Source organism: Cynara cardunculus, assembly GCF_001531365.2.
Source record: "Cynara cardunculus var. scolymus isolate 2C chromosome LG 14, CcrdV1, whole genome shotgun sequence".
NCBI classification, from domain to species: Eukaryota; Viridiplantae; Streptophyta; class Magnoliopsida; order Asterales; family Asteraceae; genus Cynara; species Cynara cardunculus.
Genome location: NC_037541.1, coordinates 6,420,848 through 6,428,194, shown reverse-complemented (window position 1 = coordinate 6,428,194; position 7,347 = coordinate 6,420,848).

Sequence of the window (7,347 nt, the reverse complement as noted above, 5' to 3'; positions counted from 1 at the left end):
TGATCAGAGAATTTCATTGAGAGTCTTGAGAGAAAAAGCAACGTGAGAAAACAAAAAGGGATAACCACCACTATATATATGTAATCCAAGGGGTGTAACTCTCCATCAAATTAACTCCCTTATATTTGCACTCAAGTCCCTCCAGAAATTATAGGGACCAAAATGCAATAATGAAATAATATTAATAAAAATTATATATGTGTAAATAAACATACAAATGATCAAGGACATAATTTATAGGATTCCAACATAATATGCAAATGGATGAGGCGGGAGTTCAAAGGAAGTTACAGTTTCAAGAGCTATAGGAAATCAAAAACGAAATGTATAAGAACTCCAAGATCTACAAGAAGCAAACTAAAACTTTTCATTACAAGTTGATTTCCCAAGAAGAGTTTCTAGTCAGCAAAAGGTTTTACTTTTCATTCATGTCTAAAGCTATTTCTTAGTAAGCTTACATCTTTATGGTTAGGGCCCTTTATTGCTGTTAAGGTTTATGCTCATGAAGCAGTAGAAATTGAAAGCGTGAAAACTTGTAAGCCATTTATGGTGAACAGGCGTAGACTGAAACCTTTCCTTGAAGGATATTTATGTGTTGTCTCTTGAGCAAATGTTCATTATTGTTTAGTTGGGATAGTGTCAAGGTAACGATGTAAAAAAGACGCTAATTAGGAGTCAACCAATTTTATAGCTTTATATGCATTCGTAGTTTAGTTGTTTTGTTCTGATGAGTTTCCTTTCCATGTTCCACTTTTTGAAGTTGGATTTCTACTTCCCCAACGTGCTCGAAGGCACCAACATACACCATGTCTTGGGCAAAAGTCGTCAAATCTGGGGAGATTTTTTGTTTCCTTTGTTATTTACTACTTATAGGCCATGCTATAGCGTGAATATATTGGGGACAATATATTTTTAAGTGTGAGGAAGGAGTTATTTGTTCTTAGTTGTTAAGGCTAGTAAAGTTGGGCCAAAAAAATTCAAATTTTTTGTTATTTTTGAGTAATATTTAAGTGATACACATGATTTGATTGTTTACCTACTTGTTGTATCACGAGCATCATAACATGAATGGTTTTGTGATTTGCTTGCGTAGTCATGATTAGCATATTAGAGATAGCCTTTGTAAGTCTTGTTAATTTTAAGACTAATATGCACATGCGAGTGGTAGGAGCTTTTTTATACACCCATAGACATATGATAAAAGGAACTAAAAGCAAGTATACAATTAGCCTAATATCGTCTTTCAAGTAATAAAGTGATATAGAATACTGAGTATTGTCTACAAGGATTGTAGTAAAAGCTTAATAAAAGTATAATGAAAGAAATGATTTCAGATATCGATTTTCAAGACTTTGATAGTTTGAATTAATACTTTAAATAACAGAATAAATAAAGGTAGCATGGGTGTAAGATTTGTGATGAGACATAAACACAAATTCCAAAAGATAATGACTAATTCCAGCATCTATCTTCAGGATATTCCTTCTGGACTTCCACCATTGGACTAATATTATAGCTGTCAACCCATATTCCTATGTGGTATCAAGACCAGTGACAGTGTCAAATAGTGTCCTCAAAATATATAGATTACCAAATTTCTTTGTCTAAAAATCACTCTTCCGGTAGTTTTCCATATCATTCAAGTTGGTGTGTTCTTAATACCTCATTTCTGAGTCTATCACAACTTTAACACTTTGATAAGCGATCAACATGTCAAGAATAATCAATTTGAAAAACATAGATGATAAACTCCTTTATCAGTAACTCTTCTAAGTCTACTTCCCATATTATTCGAATTGACGTGCATCCAGTGGCCCATTTCTAAGTCCATGGCATTTAACACTTTCAAAATGATCAACTCGTCAAGAAGTGGTTTTAGCTTTATAAAACTTGAACAAATAGGGGAACATTATTAATGTGAAACAATGACCACTTTCCTTTGGTTTAACATCTCATCCATTATCTTACACCCAAGCTAATGGAATTTGCTACTAATTATGGAAAGTAAATAACAAGAAATGTAAATGATAGAAAGTAAAGACATGAATTTAAATGACTGAATGTAAAGAGCGAAAAGTAAACTGCAAGGAATGTAAAGAAAATAAAGACAAGAATGTAATGTTGCAGCAATCTAAAGTAAAATACTATAATTAAAGAAATACTCAATTCAACTTTGAATTTAAGAGCTAATCAGTTGTGAACTAATTGGGATGTTTAACAAAAGACCTAGGAGCCTCTATTTATACAAAGATAGAGGAGAAAAAAAACAAAATTCCAACTAGAAGATAAGGTTCCTAAAAGCTAATATAAGAAGTAGACACGTACACTTTAGGTGATCATAACAACTACATAAGGTACCACCCACTAGAATCTTTTTCAAAATCATCAATCTATGCCCATGTAGTCATCAAAAGCACAACTACAAGTAACCACATCCCAAAAATCTGTAATTAAGATAGATCAACACTGCATGAATGTTGCAGCACAAAAACAGTAGGCACATATGTTCAAGTTAGCCATCTAATGTAGTAAAAATATGTAAATCGCTTAATTTAGATCCATGGATAAACTAATGGAAAATAACATAATAAAAAGGACACAAGGCTGGGATAAAAGAAAATAAGCTATCCAAAAGTAAAGAAACAAGTGTCTTATTCATTGAATAATCAATGCATATTAGTGAGCTTTTGAGCTATGGTTGAGCATTTTATTCAATCTTAAATCATTTTTATGCATTCATCTTCCATGTTTATGTCATTCTAGAACTTGCATTAGGACTCTTTGAGATTGTATTAGGTAATGCTGGTCTGAAAATGAAAAAGATCATTTTTGTTGCTACTTTTTTGAACCATTTATCCTAAAATACAACCTTTAACCATGCATCCCTTTTAATTACCCATTTGAGACTAACCATCCATCTCGTTATCATATACACCACCTTAACCGCTAGACAAACACTTCATTAACAAAACTTTAAGGATGAGATTCTTTAGTTTTTAATTAGACTCCTTGGGAATAAGAATTATAAACCCCCTACATCATCCAAAATGCTTATATAATGATTGTTAGAGGTTCCACAAAGTATTGAAAAGAAAGAAAAAAAATAAAAAATAAAGACCATCTTTTAGAAGAATTACAATTGTCTCCATAGTTTACTTAGCAAAAAACAAGAGCTCGTAAACTGGATTTTTTTTATTGCTTTGATGTGAAAGTGTGGGAGTAAAAAGCCTTTGCTCTTAATTTCATTCCAAAGTCTAATTTTAGTCATTTTACCAAATTTTCCCTACCTTGTGCCTTAGCCAAGTTACAACCCTTAGTAAAGTCTTTTTGATTTAGCCTTAGTGTTTTCTATTGGCATTGAAGAATTGAAACTTGAAGCAAGCTTATGATAATACATTTTTTCATGTGAGTTGATTCATCAGGTAAAAACATGTACATCTTTGTGCTAATGATTGACTACAGTATATTTGTATTCTTCATAAGGTGTTTGTGAATTAACATGTGTTCATGTTTGGCTTGTCTTGCCTGTCAACTATTATTATGTCGGTTAAGTCATGCTATTGAAGTGCTATGCATTTTTTTTTATCAACTCTAAAAGTCAACGTGTGAGTTCTACTTCGTGCTAAATTCTTAATATTTCCCAAGGACTGTCAGTGTTACAAGTGTGGGAATATTTTGATGTCCATATTTTCATGTCTCAAAAACATAATTAAAAACCCATTTTTTGTTATCATTTTGTTCCTAAAATATATTTACTAAAGCTTTATTTTTATTTTAGGAAATCCAAGCTCAAAAGCAAAGACAAGTAGCCAAACGTATGTGTTTATCTATCCTTTCTACACTTCATCTAGACTCATGCAAGTTTGTAACTGGCAATAATCACATCAATACTCGCCTCCTCTTTTGAAATCAGAAGGTCCAGAGCCTCGAGCAGCTTCACACACGACTAATATAGCCTCCAAACTCGCAAGAGACACTATTTCTACCCTCGTGCAGGTTGATTTCGATTTGGTTAGATGAGCTACCAAACATGAGTTTCGTCGATTAAATGTATTTCATTCGAGTTCTACTTTGTATTAAAAAAACATTCAACTTTGTAATTTCTAACTCAAATTCAACCATGTGAGGCTAAACCCTTTTATTTCAACATTATTTTACTTAGATTTTGATGGTCTATACCTTCTGATTCATTGTAATCATTCAGGAGAATATTATTTGCTTGATTTTTATTTTCAATGTCATTTTCGTTTTAATGGTCAATTAGTTGAAATTCTTATGGAGATTTGCTATTTAGAACCAAGATATGTAATTGTCTTGGAACCTTGATAAAGTAACATTTGAATTACTTGGTCTTGATAAGGTTTCCGAATAGTTCTGGAAATCTTGCAATCAAGCCCTAACAAGACGAGCGTACAAGCTTATGGCTTTGCGATGGTTTTTTTCTAGTTCAATAAAGCTAACTGCACCTATGAGTTTGAGATTTTATTCATATTCTTTTGTGATTATGATCCGATTTAAGAGCTTGTTCTAACGGTGTAGATACAAGGAAAAATATATCTTGTTAACAACCATAACCTATTCGAGTTTGTTCTACCTGTTTATACTTTTGGAATCAATGATAGGTAATAGCATCTTTATAGAATCGAAATAATGTTGGGTTTTTAAATCAGTTTTTATCGTATGTTTAGTTTATTTAGACTAATCCAATAACCCCACCCTCCAACAACCCTAACCTCGTATTTTTTCTCAGAATACCCATGATTCCCCCAACATAATCATGATGTCAATATATTTAGAATTTGAACATAATTTGTTTGTTCTCTTAATTTATTAGGTTTTTATCAATATAGTTTAGATTGATAATCAAATCCGTCACAAACATGTTCTAAAACGTAAGAATCATATGCATCATAAAAAAATAAAGGGCTAAGAACTCAATATAATCAAACATTAAATAGCTAAAAACAATGACATCATCATTTTAGTTCATACATGCTTCATTAACAACAAAGAATTATACCTAATAGTTAAAAGCTAAATATAAATTAGAGTGAACTACAAACTTGATCCCCTTGGTTTGTCGGATATAAACTTTTTGTCCTTGTAGTTTCAAAAATACAAGATGGTTATAGCAGTTTGTAAAAGCACTTGGATATTGTCCCTTTGGTTTACCTTCAACAATTTTGGTATACCCTTTCCTATATAAAAGAAGGAAACCAATATTTCTTTCAAGGGCATTTTGAGAACTTCATGAGCTAGCTTACACTAAGAAGGTTGCGAAAGATACCGAACTTGCCAAAACCTAACTCTGCCGCCGGATCACCCGGTTTTGAAGAATTCATAACTGACAAGGAACTCTGACGCGACATCAAAAGACTTGGATATTCTAGTGTTCTGAACAATCCGTCGCAGTTTTGAAAAAATATCTTCCTTTTGTGTGGCATCTACTATTCTCTATATTAAACAGATGCTCACATCCAAAACTGTTGGTATAGACACCTGTAGCAGTTCCTTCTTAAAGTTCTTCCACGGTATAGTGTTCAACTGACACTATGACTACACAATAGCGATATGGAATGAACTGGCTGAGTTAGTACATGCCTAGAAGTTCACCTCAAAAGCTAGAAAATTCATTCCATTCCAACGTTTTCTTCAATTGATAATAAGAGCTACAATGAGATCTAACAAGGCCATTACTTCTAGATTGGACAGTCCATTTGGTCCAGATTATGAGACACAGTTCCTACGACCATATATCGAAGTTAAAGATGTAGATTCAATCATGAACATACCTGATGAACTTCTAGCCTATGTCGATCAGAGTGCTCATGTGTTTTAGAATATACAAGAGTGATAGATCCTATAGTTCGGTCAGAACCTGCATAACTTACCCCAGGATCACCTCGTGCCTCAGCTGAGTGTTGTGAGGGTATAGATTTTGCTGTTAGACCCCATCTTGTGAAAGTGTAAGTAAGAAGCCTCTTACTCTTGTCCATAGGACTTAGTCTTTAGAAGCAGTCTGGACTAAGAGGTCTCATGCAGAAAAAGTCAAGACCCAGAGCTCTTACTCAAAGAGTCAATGATCTTACATACAGAGCTCGCGCTCAATCTCCGTGGACGATCAAGCCTTAAGCGCCAAAGAGCTTAAGCGCTTGATGCAAAGCTACACTCCAGACACAGAGCCTCTGCATATGAAGAACCTTTGTATAGTACATGCAGAGCCTCTAGTCTCCTAACTCCATGGAACATAGTCCAGACATTCTTGCAAGCGTCAAACAGAATCAAGGCGGCTTGACTTGGTCCGCTCCACTTTTCAAGGGTAGTCAACAATAAGGATGCGGACTCAGCGACTCAGAGTTTCAATCCATAATAATAGCATAGTTTGTTTGACTTAGGCGTATATAAGAAGGATTCCTCCTCAGGTTCAAAATACCTGAGAGTGCCGACTTAGATAATAGCCATTTCTTGTGAGAATACATTTTAGATTGAGAATTATTATTTTCATCTAATAAAGCATCTGTCTTATTCAAGTCTTTTACTATTCTTATTTCTATTGAATATTTCGTTTGATCAAATTCAATACACTGTTCTTACTTCATTCATATTCTTTATTAACTGTGTTTTCTGAGAATTAAAAGTATATGGGTTCCAACAATTGGTATCAAAGCCAACTAATCATATTCATTGATTAGTTGATCGATATGCATCAGGATACCACTCTTAATTTCTGATTATTCGTTTTTAAAAAAAAAAATTCATTCTTATTTTTGATCGATTTAAAAACGTCTGCTTTTAGTATTATGAAAATCAATTTCACATTGTCTATCACTTTCACGTCAATTTTTCTTTTCAAAATCCTAAACAAAAATGTCTAGTCAAACGTGGAACTCCATGTATAGTGCTGGATCTCTGACAAAACCTCCAACACTCATTAGGGAAGAATATCCCCAATGGAAAATACGCATGATAAACTTTTACGAAGGTCTTGACTTTGAGCTTTATGAATCGATTTTGAACGGCCCTTTTGTACCCACTACACTAATTCTTCGTATTCCTGCTGCTGGCGATACGGTCGAAGTACCTGCCAGAAGAGTTCTCAAGTTTCATCGAGATTGGGACGATGAGGACAAGCGTAGAGTGGAAGTGGATCAGAAAGCCAAGTGGCTTTTGATCATGGCTCTTCCAAATGAGATTTTTCAATCTCTAGACGCTTATGAGTCTGCCAAAGATCTATGGGATCAATTGGCAAACCAACTGGAAGGGGGAATCAAAATGAAGAAAAATCATCGTGCTCAATGTTTAAATGAGTAAAATAGTTTCCAAGCACTTTGTTAGCTCTCATTTCCT